At 39.3% G+C, this 17,185-nt stretch overlaps 1 long non-coding RNA gene across 4 annotated transcripts in view; it reads left to right on the top strand.

Moving 5' to 3' along the window:
* Positions 1–17,185, top strand: part of LOC115609866 — a 101,999-nt gene that overhangs the window by 16,202 nt on the left and 68,612 nt on the right. For all 4 annotated transcript variants that reach the window (XR_003992020.1, XR_003992022.1, XR_003992021.1 and 1 more), the window contains one exon: positions 16,731–16,936. This is a non-coding gene — a long non-coding RNA (uncharacterized LOC115609866). The remainder of the gene's footprint in view (positions 1–16,730; positions 16,937–17,185) is intronic.

Raw genomic sequence — 17,185 nt, 5'->3', positions numbered from 1 at the left:
TTTTCTCAGTAGGAACTGAATTAACAAGTGCAGAACAGCAGTAGATTTCTGACACACACATTTAAGAATTAGCAGTGTATCTTACAGTTCAATGTTGTACCGTTTCAACCTCCAAATGAAGGTTTTGGAGCCCAAGGATTTCCAAGCTAATAAATGACAGTTTGGCTACAGCATAATATCTTAGAGAGGTTGGTATCTCTGTGGGGACTCCATAGTCAAAAAGGTCAGTAAAAATAAGACCTGAAAATTTTTATTTATGGTCATTACCACTCATGTTAATGTTTTCTTTCAGCTTCTGCAATGCATACAGGAGAATTTGTGCCCACAGGGCCTATATGTGTTCACACAAGCTCTCATTTTACAGGTTCAGGGAAACATAATAAACAAGGCAGAGTCATTGTCAAAAGAAAATTCAATTAAAATGTGTTCAGTTCTAGTAATTTATATTCATACAGTGATGGAAGTTGTAGAACTAAGCATTTCTGCCAATATTTGTCTGAAAGTAAATGAGAGTTTGTAGGGACTTTGTCTCCACTCATTTAGTATTTGCTATGTTCAAGCATTTTGTGACTGAATTTTATGAGCATGAATGATCATACAAAGCAAGTTTTATGCTCCTGTGATCATAGGGAAAATGTGACTTATGTGACTTAGGGAAAATGAGCTTACTTATTATATGCAGTGTTTCTCAAAACTAAGAAAAAATGTTTATCTTTGGACTAGAGAGCATAGACAATTATCGCAAGACAATAAAGTAGAGATTTCTCCTCTATAGGATCAGGTATAAGGCACAAAATAAACCATTCAAGATAACAGATACACTGGAGAAAATGGGGATCTGTGTGGAGAAGCTATGTGAAAAGAGAAATAAAATTGTGAGACATGATTCACTGTGGACCTTGCTGTGCTGCAGAGCTGAGTTTCTAAATTCTTTACCATTACAGAATTTAAAGTGAAAGATGATGCCTCATTAAGAGATTTTTCTTAATGCTCACTTGCCTAACCCAACTGTTTACACATGTCCTCGCTCTTTGGGCATTTGCTCAAGAATCTGTCAGAAGGTCCAGGAGATCCATTTCCCCAGACAACCAGTGGCTCGGGGTGCTTTGGGTTGAGATGGTAAAAAGGGAGAAAATTTTCAGGTTACTTAAGCACGTCTCATGCATGTTCTTGCCTGAAAACTGAGGATACACAGCTTTGTGTTTCAAGCCACATAGGACACGTATATAGTGAGGACCCCTGCATAAGCACAGTCGGAGAATCTGAGGCAGTGGCAGCTGGGACTGCATCCGGCACTAAGAGAATCTGAGTCATGAAACCTCACTAAGATATCACAAGACCAATTCCTTAACCTTATGCTGCTGCTTATGACTACACTGAGTCTAACTGCAAACAGGGCGTCACTCTGTATTTACAGAACTGTACTCCAAATAACCTCTTTTACCCTTGAAGAAACACCCAAGCTCTTTTAAGAGTCAGCTGCTGGATAGTCTCTCCAAATCCCTCTAATTAACTGAACTATTCTGATTGTTGTCACCCTGCTGCTAATAATTGTTTCCAATCTTAGTGCCTGATGGGATATGAAACCTCAAAGACATCTCACTTTTCCTGAGACGAAGGCTGGCTGCCTGCTGTTGAGAACTGCTACAGCTTATTTATTCCCAGCAGAAAGCTGGGCTGACTTGACATGGATGTCACATGAGGAGTGACTACAGATCTGTATTATTTGGGGCATTAGGGCTTCCTCAGCCCTGCCTAAATGTATCTGAAAGACCAGACATTGTGATGGACATTGTCACTTCACAAATGTAACTCCAGGTTTCTCCAAAGCATAGGTGAGAGGCATGGGGAGGAGGCAGAGAGATTGCAACTCCCCTGTGGCTGCAAGGTTTCTCATCCCATCCTGCTTGCTCCATGTTGCCTTATTCCTCATGCAAGAGTGCAGGGCAGGGACAGACCCAGCCAGCCTGGCTCCTGAGGCTTAGGCACTGGCAGAAATGAGCAGCTGCTGTCTCACTGTTCCCAGCAGCTTGCTACATGCCCAAGCTGGGCCCAGCCCTTAGAAGAGCATTTCCTCTGCTTGGAGGACTGTCAACTCTCTTCCTGCTTTGATTTTAGCAAAATCACACATATATTGGGAAATCTACGCTTGTGATCCTGTTGAAGCAATAGACCAGTAATCATAATTTCTCTCGACATGCCAGAAAACACTTACTATATATGATTTTCAAGGCACTCATATCTATAACTTATTAATGAGAATTAAGTAAATGGAAAGAAACAAAAAGCGTATGTTGGTCGAACTCAAAATCTGCTATGCAGTAACTTTTGACCTTAGTAAAAGTTTGTATACTAAGCTGAACAATTTGACTGCACATGACTTTACAAAGCAGCAAAGCAGAAACCTTCACGGTGAAATCTCCATCAAGTCTTGTTTCCAAGATCTCCCAGATTCTGTCTAGATGGGACAGGGCCACAATGGCATTGCATGTAAAGAAAACTTTCCAGGGTTTTGTTTTCAGTAGGCACCTCCTTGCATTCATTCACTGCTCATGAATGCATAGGATGTACCGGCTTTTTTCAGTGGCTAAGAGGCAGTGACCAAGGCCTTTAGCCCCTTAACAAATTTATCTTAAGGAGATATGTTCAGCTGACTGATTTTTTTTTTTTTTTTCCATGGAGCTAGGCTGTGGAGACAGACAGAATATAGATTTACTCATGGAAGCCTTTCAAATCTTAGCACACACATTTGTGAGCTTGATTTACCAGCATACATCATGACAGTTATGAATATATTTTAACCAGAGGTGCAGTCTGTCTCTGAAATATATGCTTTGTCAACTGTGGCTGCAATTTGTATGCAATTTTAGAGTGCCTTTTTTCTTTTTTTTTTCTAAATTGATTTTGAAGTGATATCACAGGTACAGAATTAGGTACAGAATTCTCTGAAATAGTTGCTAACTGCAAATACACTGTATTTGTCATATGATACCTGTAAAAATCCTCCAATGGTATTTGTCACTTTATATTCCAATCAGGTGCAAGCACAATGATTAGCTGGGGTATGTCAGAGCAAATGCAATCAAAGTAAAGTACACAGACAGAAAGAAGAAGGCAAAAAAGGTTTGTTATTTTTGAACAAGACCCAGACTTTGTTATCTGGGTCATCAATATTTTGTGCACCTGTGGGTAGTAAAGAGCTTGTGCTTGCTTGTTTTATTAGTAATGTTCATAACACAATATCTTAAATATAAGCAGGTTGATCATTTTGCAGTATCTCTGCAAACAGTGAGTGCATAAGCAAATTTGAGATGCTTTCATTTCATACAGTGTGATTCTCAGTGGGCACAGCATGACTAACCACTGCCCATCCCTGACCACATTGCAGCTATATTTAGCTGTGATCAGAAAAAAATGTTCCTGCCATTCAGCCTGTATAAATATTAAATGCTAACTCAGCTTATTGTTTAAGTGAAAATAGTGCTATAGACTTAGAAGGATATGGTTTCTCCTGGATTAGCTATTTAGTGGAAAGCTGAAGCCAGTTAGGTGTATGTTATCTAGTTCTGGCCTCATCTGTTGGTAGGCACTCACTGCAACTGGATTTTTCTCCTGTTTCAGAGGGAATATGCTTGAATACTCCATGTCAATCTTACTACTTTTACTTCTGTTTTTGTGTCCTACCACCTCTAGGGTATAGTACAGAGTAGAGTGTCTCTTTTCAGCTGAAAATAGAGCTGGAACAATATGGTCTTTCTAGAGGAATGGCAGGAACCCCCATGTTTTGGTCGACACTTTGGTTTACAGTTCATTATTATTTGCTTTCACAGTGAAAGCAAATATGACGAGAAGACATATGGAGAAGAATGAATGTGCATATTCTGCTTTGAGCTGGCTGGGAGTGCCACATGCATTTGTATAGGACTGCGCTGCTTCTGCCCTGGCAAGGAATATGCAGGATGTACTGAAAAGAATGACAGAGCACTAGGAACCAGTGCTAGAAGATGTGAAAGAAGTGGGAGCTAAAGATGACACAGGAGCCTGCTCTTCACCTTCTGAGCAGCTAATTTCTGCACTTAGTGGGAAGAGACCCAAGCCGTGGACAGACAAGGCAGAGGTCATGAGAAGACCTGCTTTTTGAATTAGTTCAAGGGCTTGGAGTCTAATAGCAGGTATTTCTTATGAGTCCTGTCTAGAAGTAATGGAAGGAATAACTGTTCCCCTCAAGGGTTTCATTGGGTTATGTAGGCAAAACCAAGACATCTGCTGGAAAGCATGTGGAAGGATACTCTAGTCATACCACAAATCTGTAGCTCTCAGGTATTTTAGGAAGTAAAAATATAAACAGGTTACATCAAGTATACCTTTAGCTTTGTGGGTTTATGAACAGATTTAGGGGTTGATTAATGTGAATTCTGCCAATTCTGGGAAGTGAATGCATTCAAGTCGCCTGTGTGCCAGCAGCCCCCTTGGCCGCAGACTTCCAATACGCAAGGACTGGAATGAGTGATTCTTAGTGGGATGTCTTACCTGGGATCACACTGTATTTGCTGTATTAGCACAAAATAATGTGTCTCCAGCATTTCGGAAGAGAGAGGGGTACAGGACAATACCGTAGTTCTGTTTCAGTGCCACAAAGAGGGGAATGCCTCAGACTACAAGGATGCCAGCATTGATATTTAGCTTAGGAAGTGGCGATCTTTGTGGGCTAAAATGAAAGAGAAAAAGAAAACATCACTATTTTGAGATGGGGTTTACCAAAGGCTCAGTTCCATGATCCTACCCGGAAATGCATGGTCTTGACTCATTTTAGCCCAAGGCCAAATAGAAGTTGGGCTGAAGCATGTGAGGCAGCAAATTCAAGCTGAGAGAGAGATGACAAAGCACCCAAGTCACTGCTTAAAACCCACAAGAATGATACCTACAATCCAGTTACAGGAAGACACCTTTTAGTGTGACCAGTGATGCTTCTTTTTCCTCACTTTCCTCAAAGCTGACCCTAGATCTGAAAGAAGAACAATTCATGCTCAAATGAAGAGAATAAATAAAATGAAGATTATAAATTTATAGAAAGCAGGCTTTACTTCGTAAATTAGTCGATGGTAAATTAAACACACTGTAGCTCTGTGTGCTTACTTGAGTGTTGTCCAGTACATAGAACAATGCTGAGATAGAACAGCCCATAAATCTAGTTGCTGGAGCTCAGGCTGGATTCATATTTTCTCATTAATTATTAGCCTTTTTGTTTGTTTGTTTGTTTGTCATTGTTTTCCCCACAGAGGATGGGGAAATTCAACTATGAGTTTTGGGTAACAGGACAGAGGGACTGTGAGGCTCACAGATACAGCAGCCTAGCTTCTCCAAAACATCTTCTCAGCAAGTCTGAGTTTCAACAATGTGACTGGTGAACTCTGTACTGAAATGGAGACATAAATTCAAGCCCTAAGCTGGTGTATGCAATGGTCTACAGATGTCTCTACTCATTGCCAGAGTCCAGCATTCCCTGAGCCCCATTAGAGTAATTTCTGATCTCTGCAAAGCTTGGGAGGATTGTTCTTTGAACTTCTGCCCTCTGTTTGTAAGAAAGGTACAAACTTGAAAAGCTACTCAGCAGGGAAAATTGCACTATTATTTCAATGTGATAAGAGTAGGAAAGAGAAGGAGTGAAATGTGAGCCAAGGTTCACCATTTGTCTGTACTTGCTTCAAGTGGCATGGGATTTGGATGAAAACAGTCTTTGCAAAGACAGAGATGTTTGGTGGGATCTCGAGTGAAATTTATAGTGCAAAAAATGCCAACTTAACCTATCATCTGCTGAAATGTAACCAACAATGTATTTTATTGGTGGTGTTAAAGATTGTTCAAACACACAGAAAGAGCACAACCTCTGCTATAAAGAGCTTTGGTGCTTCCAGGCACAAGAGCAAAATACACAGGTGAAGTAGAAAGGTCTGTGCAATCATGTGACTTCTCCCACTGACAGCTGTGAGGAGCTAAACAGCACTTGCAGGTATAAATATGGGGGTTGTTACTCTGTTGCTTGTCACAGCAAATCTAAACAGAGAGGTGGGAATGGTTGTATCTTGGCAATGCCAGATGTTTTTTCTTTTATAATAAGATATGGACTATTATTAAGTCTGAAACTCCATATGAGGAAAGGTTTCTTGTCTTAGACCATCCAAAGTAGTTTCAGAAAATTTACTTCTTTTGGCTGAGGATACACTAATTTTAAAAATCTATAAGGTAGGTGGTTTTCCTTCACTTTCTTTTTTTTTTTTTTTTTTAACTCTTTTTCTTTTTCACACATAAAATAGGAAATATATTTTCCTACTGACCTGCAACAGTTTTTAAATTGGTATTTTTCACTTCAAAATTTTTCTTTAAATGATAAAAAAAATCTGCTAGGATAAGAAAGAAATTTCTGGTTTAGACTGAAAGGGCTGAAAAAAGACTCAGTAGGAAAAGAAAAGGTATTTTCATAGCTATGAGCAGAGTATTTCACAGAGCTGTGAAAGAAAGCACCTACCAGTAAGAAACACATGGAGGCAAATTACAGGTTTGAAGCCAGTAGCATAGTGGAAAGAAAGAGGTAGCTGCTGAGAAAATGAGAAGGCAGAGAAAGAGTCTGCTTTGTGATGTATTGAAAGTAACCAGTAGTGGACAACTCAGGAGAAAGTGTTTTCAGGAGGATCTGAGCATTGTGCTTCATATGGAATGGAAGATCTGAAGAAAATATCCAAATGCAAAGGCAGAGGAAATTAATACTCTGGGGTAGACGTCAGACAGAACTGAAGAGGTTTCCAAATCTCAAAGTGGCTGACTCTGTATACAGTTTGCCATTTCACATAGAGCTTGTGAGAGGTTGCACTGGCATGGCTTGATAGAAGAAAAACAGTCTATAATGGAAAGAGGCTTTGGTTAACCTCCAAACCAGCATGCTGGTGCCCACCCTTGGCTTTGAATCTAGTTAGTTATTGATCTTTTAGACCCGACTCATAGGTTGTATCTTGGCAATTGACTTGTACAAGTGTGAAAATGAACCCTGGAAGCACATGTCAGGGCAGAAGTGGAACATAGGTGGGGTTTGCTTTCCTGACACATTTCAGGCTGGTAACATCTTGTCGGAGAAGATGCAAAGCTGAGATAGCAAATCTGCTTTTCCACAGCAGTACCTGAATAACAGCACATAGCAATGACAAGCTCAGTAAGAGGCACTTAATTTGCAGTAGTGCAGCTTTTTACACTGCATCATCGCTGCCACTGAGGCAGATGGCTTTCATATGTTTTGTTTCTGAGATCGTATGATTTTCAGTTATGTTATCTGTTAGGAGATGCTTCAAAAGAGGTCGTTAGCAAACTACCCCGTGTCAGTGCATGATGAGTGTAGAATCTAGCTGCATTTTAGTTTCCATGTGCCAATCCAAGTTTTCACAGTCTGCCCCGACCTCAGACAGGCCTCTGCTTGCTTCGTGTTTCACTGAAAATGCCTGACCTTCCATGTAATAGCTTAGGTTTGCCTATTGCATTATGCTCTGGCCCCAGAAAATAATAATCTCAGGCCAGGTTATTACACTATCCTTTTACAACAAGGTGGGCGTGAGATACAAAGTTGTTAGAAGATATGTTTTCCTTCTTGAATTTTGAAAATCGAGCGTATGGAAATGCATGTGCCAAGGTTCAATGCTGTTTGCATAATGTATGGTGGATACTTAGATATCTGAAGGCAAGTAACCTTATGAATAAACTGTGCTGACTGTCTACATGCTGGTCCCCCTGGACCTGCCCTGTTGTGATCTCATTAAAGTATCATTTAGCTTTCATTAAGGCAGAAAGCGAATACAGAAGTGGCTGTCAATCTAAGCCTATTTTACAATTCCAGGGCCAAATCCTTTTCACCTCATTGAAGCAAGCTATCCCACTGAAACCAGTGGAGTATTTCTGTAAGATTTGCTCTTGATCAAAGCAAAGTGACCTGCTACTGCTACTAATTAAGCTTCTCTCTACTGAACCTCAGCAAAGTTCAACAGATGTGAAACTGTCTTCTCGCTGAATGGTAAATACACCCTGCTCATTGGAGAACTGCTCAAGTCTCAGATAGGCAAGCCTGAAATGAGAGCTGAACCTATTGATTTAGTTTGCTTTAAAAGGAACAGAGGATAATTTCTGAAATCAGACTTGATGGTCCCTTACTCTCCCACATGCCCCCGTGGGAATACGTTCTGGTACACAGCCCTGCACCCAGCCTTTCTGGAAGCCAGCTGAGGTGTCAGGTGGAGATCATGATTGAATGGGAAGCTATTATACACTGAAGTTCAATACTGAAGAGGAAAACAAATTTATTAAGTAGGCTTCTAGAGAAAAACCAGAGCTGACAGATACAAAGTATTTCAAGGAGAAGCAAGTAAACCAATATCAAGATGTCTAAGCATTAGCTGATATAGAACTGTTCTTTCCTTTTGCTTTGATTTGACAAAGTGGTTAATTATATTGCAGAACAGTTTTAACAGAGGAAGATTCTAGTGACAATAGAAACATAATTGAAAAGCATTCAGGCCATTTGTGGTAACAGGTTGGATACTGTACTGCAAGGAAGAGGGCATTTGGATAAAATGAAACACAATGCGTCATGCATTACACTTCACGTGCATTTGTGATGGGGATTGGGGATTGCGATTATTCCCCATATATGAGGAATTCCCAGTAAGCGTGGGGCATAAACTCGCTTTAAGTTGCTGTTCTTTGTATATACCACCCATCACTACTACCCACTGAAGATTTTAGTGAGGTGCTGTATGCATTATGTGTTGCAGTATTCTGTTCAGAGTAGTTATTGTAAATGATTTCTTTTGCGGGTAACCAAGTCCTGATGAAGTCTGCAACCTTAACGCTGAGTTCTGTACAGTAACAGATGAGAAGAGTTTCCTATTCTGAATTGCTTTCAAGTCGGAGACTCATCCTGCAAATGCATCTGTCCCAATGTCTTTGGGATTCAAACGGGCCTCTAAAGACGCTATCAGCACACAACCCATCTCTAAGCAAAAAGCAGAAAATTAAGTGCAGCGAGTGACTAAAATACAAAGCAGATGAAAAGGGAGCCAATGATAAAAGCATATACTGGTGCATCAGAAATGAGAGAAATGTCATGGGTGAAATTCTAAGTCTGTTGAAGATAGTGAAAGCATTGGCACTGACTTAATTAGGGCAGAATTTCATCAGCCTCCGCTTTGCTTACTGGAGAATCTTGTTATTCCTGACTGGAAGTTTCTTAAAAACATCAGTATAAAAGTGGATATTGATGGGGCCAGACTATATAGATATTTTTTAAGAATGTGCTTCATCTTTAAAGGGTAACACAGAAAAAAAATAAGATAATTATTAATACAAATGGAAAAATGGGTGATGGAATCAGAAGACTCCTCAGAATGTATATCTATTTGGCTTGAACTTGGTGATTAATTTGGAAGAAAAAGGTGCTTGAAAAGATTGATTTCAAAATTTTTCAAAGAAAACATTTTAAAACAATAATCCTTTTTTGAAATTTTCCTCCTTTTAATTGTTTTTATATATGAAATCATGTGAGAACAAAATGGTATATGTAGCTCTGTGGGCAACAAACCATCTCGTTTGCCTTGAAATGTTTATTCTTTCCATTTTGTTAGGTGGCCTATTGCACTGAAAAAAAATATTTTTTTGAATACTCTTCAGAACATCACTGGTGGATTGGAGGAAGAGGGACACAATAGAATATTGTGGTGTGCAAAAGCATATGAGCAGGTGTAAAATACTGGAGAGTGCGAGATATTGGAGATATTGTTCTAATTGTAATACCCAGTAACAACAGCCTGATTTACAATGCAATGATTTGATTGCTTCATCAGAAATGTAGCAGGCGGAGCTGAGAAGTAAAATTTGGTTTCAATACTACAACATGTATATGTATGTATATATGTATACACATGCAGAAAATATTGGAAGTTGTATACTTAATTTTATTACTATTATAATCACATGCTCATAGGCCTGCAGCATAGGGCTAAGAGCATTACAAAAGTTGCTCATACCATAACATCACTTCTGGAGAGAGGATGCCTGGATGTTTGGAGCAGATAAGAGGGAATACAGCTCCTAGTTCTGCCCTAACTTCTGTCATTTTACAAGCTGTTTTGTGCAGGAGGGGTTTGTCTGCTCTTGGAGCAGAGTTTCAAGTATGAAACATTTAAAGGGTTTGGACTGCAGGGTAACAACCCATTCTGATTGTGGATGCTTGATAGGGTGAGTATGTTATGGCTGCTCTCATGGTAAGAGAGGGTCACTTTCAGATTATTTTGCCTCCCTCACATCCCCTTTCCTACAATAATTTCTGGCACTATTTGCAAGGCACTGCATGATCATAAACCCAGCTCACAGTTCCCATAGACTAATCCACTGGCAATAACCCCAGTGCAGGTGGCTCCACCTTTGGGACAGCAATAGGAATTTGGACATGTAAAGGATCTCCTTCCTGTACTGCTTTGGTCAACTCAGTGCTGCTCTGGGACACTGCCACAGGGAAATTTCTTCAGAAAGGTTTAGCAACTACACATAATACCTTAGAGTGGGAGCTGTTGACCGCCTACTCCTACTTCTATTTATGTGGTGATATAGTGCAGCTTTGTAAATTAAATTTGCTGAGAAGAGATGAATCTGCCTTTGAGCTGTACAGCATGTACAGATGATAAAAGCTGCAGGAATAGTTTTTTCACTAGTGATGCAAATGGGAAATGAACCTTGCCTCTTACCCTTCCCTCCATTCTTCTGCAAAACAGGAATTGCTGGTGGGTGGACAGAGCTCAAAGTTGTTGCTATTTTGCATAAAGTAGAACTTGAGAGGTTGTGAAAAATTGTTCAGAGCTGGTTTTGCTTCTTTTTCTCTCCAGTCCCTGGAACGACAAATTTCTCAGCAACATTTTCATGTGACTTCTTACAGAAATACTTCAAAATGGGAGTTGCTTGACCGGCACTGTTGTTTTCAGGCCTAGAAAGCCAACATCTGCTTGGGCAGTTTGGCTGTGTCCCATGGAGCCAGATGCTTGATGTCCATTTTGAGATGTACAAGCAAATTGTGAAAATTTGTGCTGCTGCTATGCATGTTGCATCCCTCTACCCAGACTGCTTATGAGCACAGAGTGCTGGTTTCCAGGGCTGTCAATCAAGCAGCTTTCACCAGAACTAAATTGACTTGAAAGAATCAAAAGAAAAATACCCTTAATTTTTCAAAAGAGATTATTTGCGGTATGAAAGCTGATCATTTCAGATTCAGACATTAATCCGGACCTGTAACCTTTAGCAAAAGCACAGTTTACGTGTTCTTATTGCCTAAATGAATCCATATATATATATATATATTTTTTTTTTTTTCAGTACTAACCCAAATGAAGTTCAGATGTTTACTTGGAGCCAGTCATTTCAAATTTAACCATGAAAAGCAGAAATATAATCTCCCAGTACAGAAAGACTCTTTTTCATTTCCTTTACTGCTTGCAAAAACACTCTACAGCAAGCTGTTTTTAAAGTCTGGGTATTAGTTTTAAAGGCTTCCCTCCCTCCCTCGCTTTAAGGACTGTTTGATCGCTCAAACATTTGTGAAGTTCAGCAAATATCTGATGAAAATTGAACATGCTTTGAATGGATCCTGTGAAATGGATGAGTTTCACAATAATGTGGTATAATTGAATAATAGGCAGGTAATTCCTCCTGTAGCTTCCTTACTCCTAGGTGAAAGCTGTACACCCATACCTCCTCAAGACCATGTTAAGCCTGTCTCACAAAGCACAATGGACATGCTGGGAAAAGAAACACTGGAAAATCTCATTAAGGATCTATCTGCACAGGCAGTACAATTTGGCCATACCTGCAGGTCAGGGCAGGTGTAGGGGTATGTATCAATAGAGGCTGAGAAAAGGGTAGATGTTTTCTTTCCCTAATAATAATAATAAAAAAAAAGACTAGATGGTGTTTATCTGTGCTGACCTCGAGTTCGTCATTCACAGGTCCCTGAGAAAGAAAGCACATCAAGCTGTTTTGAGGATTTTGGCTGGAGCAGTGGCAGCTACTGATGCTATATTGGCTAGTGCAGAACCAAGTGCCTTACTGACACATGCCTGTCAGAATGATAAACGCAAGGAGGAGGTTAAATGTCTCCCTCACTACTGTTTTTTCAGAAAAGAAAGATATGCCCAAAGGGACTATGACTAGTTTTACAAATTCTTAGAAGTAAATGCTGAACCAGATAAGGGGAGTTAAAATCAGAGATTTCCTATCTGTCAGTTAATCTGGCAGGTGTGGTAGGGCACAGCTGCTGCTGAATGTTGTTATTGTTATTGTACACCAGAGATAAGGTTATGTGGGCATATGAACAGGTTTGCTTACACTCCCACTGCTTTTCATGTAGCCACTTCAACTAGAAAAGTCTATGACTCCTTTGCGACACTTCTGCCTTCTGGTCTTTCTTCTCTGCTCTCTTCTCTCCTCTCCTTCATCCTTCAGGAAGGCCCCTTCCTCTAGATTTGTCTGGCAAATGATGTGAGAAAAGTCCAAAGCAACACTTTCCCCAAGACAGGCCATTAACTCCTTCATGCCCGCACCTCGTGCTTCCTTTTAATACTATTCTACACTGGAATACTTAAAATATTATATAAACATGAAGGGTGTTTATTTTGTGGATGAAGCTGTAATGTTCTCCAGTCAAGGACTTGCAAGTGCTAAAAAGGAAATGTTAAACCAGGTTGTGTTATTAACCCTTGCTCTATAGAAACTGCTGGATTTAAGTGTGACAAATTGTTGTTGTTTTTTGGTTTTTGTTTTGTTTTTTTGGGGGTTTGTTTTCTGTTTTTTGTGGGGTTTTTTGGGTTTTTTTGTTTTTTTTTTGTTTTGGTTTTTTTTTTGGTTTTTTCTTTTGTTTTTGTTTTTTGTTTTTCCCCCCGATTTCTTGACAAACTTTATTAATGGATTGTACACTGGGTAGGAAATCCTGTAGAAAAGAAAAAAACGTTAATTTGCTGAGCAGTCTGAAGAGTGAAAAGAAAGAATAAGCATATCCTGTACCAGATTTCCTCAGGGAAAATTAAATTCAGGAGAGGGAGCTAGAAATAAAAATATGAACAGATTTCCTAAACATCTCTAACCTATTTTATCTTTTTGGTGGCTAAACAACAAAAACAATTTTGCCTTGAGACAGATATGAGCTGAGAATCCTAGAATTAGCTTTTGAGCCTTCTCCTCAAAGCCTGAGAGTTTTGCTACCCATGATATTAGAGTGGGATCATTCCCAAGTATTATATACAGAAACCACGAATCACACAAGATGCCATAAATAGTGCTGAACAAGGCATATAATCTAACCCAGATTAATGACTTCCAAGAGAGAAAATGGTAAATGGAGCAATATTACTCATTTTAAAAGATTATATTTGGGTTTACTGTCTGGAATACAAGAAATATCCAGTTAGGTCAGTGAGTTTTTCAGTGATCTTTGCTGAGATATAAGCAAATCCTCAACACATAGGCTAAGTAAACCAGATAAATTTTACATCAAGGTAATTTAACAATTTTTTAAAGAAAAGGACTTTTAAGCATTAATTGTTCTCTTAATTCCCTACTTCCCAGGGCTTAAGAAAACTCTAAAGATGAAAGGAATTTGGAGAGGTTGTCTTCTTCAGCCGCTTGTCCCAGGGCAGGACCAGGTGATATTATTCCCATCGACATGTGCCTAACCTCATCTTTATGTTCTTTCTTCATGAAGTCCCATGGCTCTTCCAGGCACCAGTGCTTCATTCTCATCACAACTCACCAGCTTTTCCTAGAGTGTCCCTGGGCTTCTCTATGCTGTAAGGCAAGGGGGTTACCTCTTGCTACAGGAATTGGCAGAAGAATACTTCCTTGCTCTGTTGTATATTTGAGGACTTGTTGTGCAGCCTACCTTCTGTATTATGCTTCGTAGTATAATCAAGCTCGGTTTCCCTAGTCTTTCCTTCCAGACTGTTTACCTGTGTAGACCTAACCATTCTTACTGAATTCTTCTCAATCTTGTCCAACAGGTTAAAATTTTCCTCTCCTTTTTTTTTTTCCCCATCACCGATATCATTATCTAGTGCTGCGTGGAGTACTGCAGCTGCATCATGACCAGCACAGAGCAGAATGGATAGACAACTTCACAAGATTCAGGCTACACCTCTGTTATATGTATTGTTACAGGTTTGCTTTCTCTGCAATAGCAGGCCCTTTTCGATTAATCTATTGTTTCTCCGTTATTTGTCAGACCTGCTGCCCTGTCAAGATTGGCTTGACAGAATTTGCTCCTGAAAAAGCCATATAGGTTATTATTCAACACTTTGTTTCCATTTACATGCTTGCAATCATTTATTCATTTATTCATTTAGCTGTTACAATATTTTTCCTGAAAATAGAACTAAGTAGGTATGTCTGTAGTTCCATGATGCCTTTTCTTTTTGTGTGTGTTTATTTCCTTGAAAGTAGATGCCATATCTGCCCTCTACTTGTTTTCAGACATCTCACCGTTTTTCATTACTTTTCAAACGTAACTGCTAATGACTTGTAGATTGAATCAACCAGCTCTTTAAAATTCTCTATGATGACATTTTGTCAAGACTGGTCACTTTGAAAAAATCTGACTTCTTAAAATACTTTTAAACCTGTTCTTTCCCTACAAAAGGCAGATGTGTTTGTTTGTTTATTAGGACACTCTATCTGATTGTAGCTCACTTCCATGCCTTCTTAGAGCAGTATCTCAAAAACTTCTCATCTCAGTTGCTTAGTGGCTCAATCTTTTCTTTGCCCTTCCTCTTATCTGTGAACATATTTATAAACTTGAACATTAATAAAACATTTCTCATGTCCCTATCTGCTACTCTTGTCTCAACATGTTCTTTTAAGCTTGTCCTTAGTAACCTGACCCTATTTCCCCTGCCTGCATACTTTGTTGAGATGTGGAAGATACATGAAGGACACCTCACTTAGCCAAGTTAATTCCTTATCTTTCTTTCATGGTGATGTGATTTCTTTTGGTGCCTTTTCTGGGAGCCCCTGCTTTTCTATCCCATTCCTTCTTTACCTATTCTCTAATGAGATTTCACGTGACAGTTTTATGACTTTCTTTGACTTTGGAGTTTGTCCATGATCATTCCACTGTCCCACAAATGCTGCTACATGATCAATTGCTACAGTAATTGGCCCTTCCTATTAATGGGAACTGTGTTAGAACAATGGCAAAAAAACGTCTTTTTTTTTCTGAATAACAATCAGAATAACAATCTTGAGTTCAAGAAAGGATGAATGCTGTCTTTCAACCAGGCTTAACTAACTATGCGTGGGGCTGGAAGGGGCTGAAAATTCAGCAGGCGTCCCTGGTTGATGGTGCTGTAATCATATGTGTAGTCAAGTGCTAGGCTGAATTGTGCCCCAGCCTTTGACCCAAGACTGTCATGAATGAAATAAATACTGGACTCACTCTTATCTTCAATTACTTATTTCCTGTTTTCAGTGATTTATTTTTTTGCTTAAGCACAAAGGTGGTAAAGAAGTCAGTATTTTCTGCTTCTCTGATAATTTTCTATTCTTTTGGGGGTAACTGCAGTACAGCTGAGTATCTCTCACCTCTGAGAAACATTCATGAGAGAAAAACTGGAAGCTTGACAAGACACTTTTTTTTTTTCTCCTTTTGATTTTCCACTTCCCTCTGTTTTCACAATTCCTTCTTTACTCCAGTATGCATCCTGTCACACCTTTTCTGCTGGGGTTGTGTTTTTATGCCGATAATATCTTTACAGTCTCAGTAACATCTGCATGTGCCGGGGCAACATACTTAGAGAAGTCTATGACAACAGCTACAAGATCTTATATAGATAGTCTCTGGCGAGTTTTTGTTAAATATTTTTTAACATATTGGAATTGTTTAAAACTATGTTACTTTGTTCAAAACTATCTACTTCAGAGGATGCACCAGCCATTTCAGAGCTCCCAGCATTCCTCAACCAGATGTTTCATAGCAAAATATTTTCTCAGCTGGATGGGAAATCAGTGAAACTGCACAAAACAGTGGTGGGAATAATCAGCCTCAATGATACACTTATATTCTGATTTCACATGGGAGAAGGGCAGAAAAATCTGAAATATGAATCCCCATCTTACTCCTGATTTACCTTAATAAATTCCAGTTCCAGCATAGCAAATGTAAATTGACAAACATGGAATACATGGAGTGTAAAAATATGGAACATATTCAGAAGTTATTACAGCTCATCCTGCTTCCAATCATACATTTGTTTTACTACAGTATGGTAAATGAATATTCAGTGTATGTTTACAATGATACTTATAAATGTAAAAAAAATTGTTGTTCCTACTGCAAGGAATTGATTGAACTGAGTTGCATCAGGCCTGAAATAACGAAAAAGAGGCTTAAAGTGGTTTTAATTGGGTTTAAAAAGGTATTGAAAAATGAAAAAATCTGTAGCACTTCACTTGGGGTGGCTCCTGAGTGCTATCAGTGCATATCTGTTGCTGAATCCTGTGCCCGAAAAGGTCATCGGAGTTAATATCACTTATCAGTGCATTTACAGAAAATTGTGAGCTGAAAACTGGAATTGTCTAAAAAAAATAGATAAATATCAATTAAAAGCTGTGGTGACAAAAGGTATGTTTCTCCTATAACCGCTCGTCTGCTCTCTTTTTAGAGGACAAGCATCAGGACAGCAGCTTCTGGGCAGTGGCAAGACAGGCAAATGAAGCAGGGGTTTCTACCAAGAAGGATCTTGTGATGCTGACTTTCTTGACGTGGTGTGTCATGTCTCCTTCAGCAGCATGACCTCCAATAATAGCCTGGTGATAAAGTGCATGTATAGAAGTGGGGCTGAGGGAGGAAGCTGGAAACATCTAAAAGGTAAGTCTGTTTTTGGGGTAGTGAGAGTGAGTGGTCTGGGTTGCTGCACTGGAGATGACTAACTGATTTCTACTGATCTTAAATGTATCATGAAAGAAGTCTGTATAGAGGGAAAAATTTATCTTTCTGTCCACCTTTGAAAAGAGAAAAATATTGATGAACTTGTAGACTTTACTCAACTTTTCCCATTCACAATCTGCCACAGTAAATCTGACTTCATTTGTCTCAGTAAGAGCTCAGGGATTAGCC

This window comes from Strigops habroptila, chromosome 6, assembly GCF_004027225.2.
Source record: "Strigops habroptila isolate Jane chromosome 6, bStrHab1.2.pri, whole genome shotgun sequence".
In the NCBI taxonomy this organism is placed as follows: domain Eukaryota; kingdom Metazoa; phylum Chordata; class Aves; order Psittaciformes; family Psittacidae; genus Strigops; species Strigops habroptila.
Note: the sequence above shows the minus strand (reverse complement) of the source record. Positions and strands in the feature narration are given on the sequence as shown.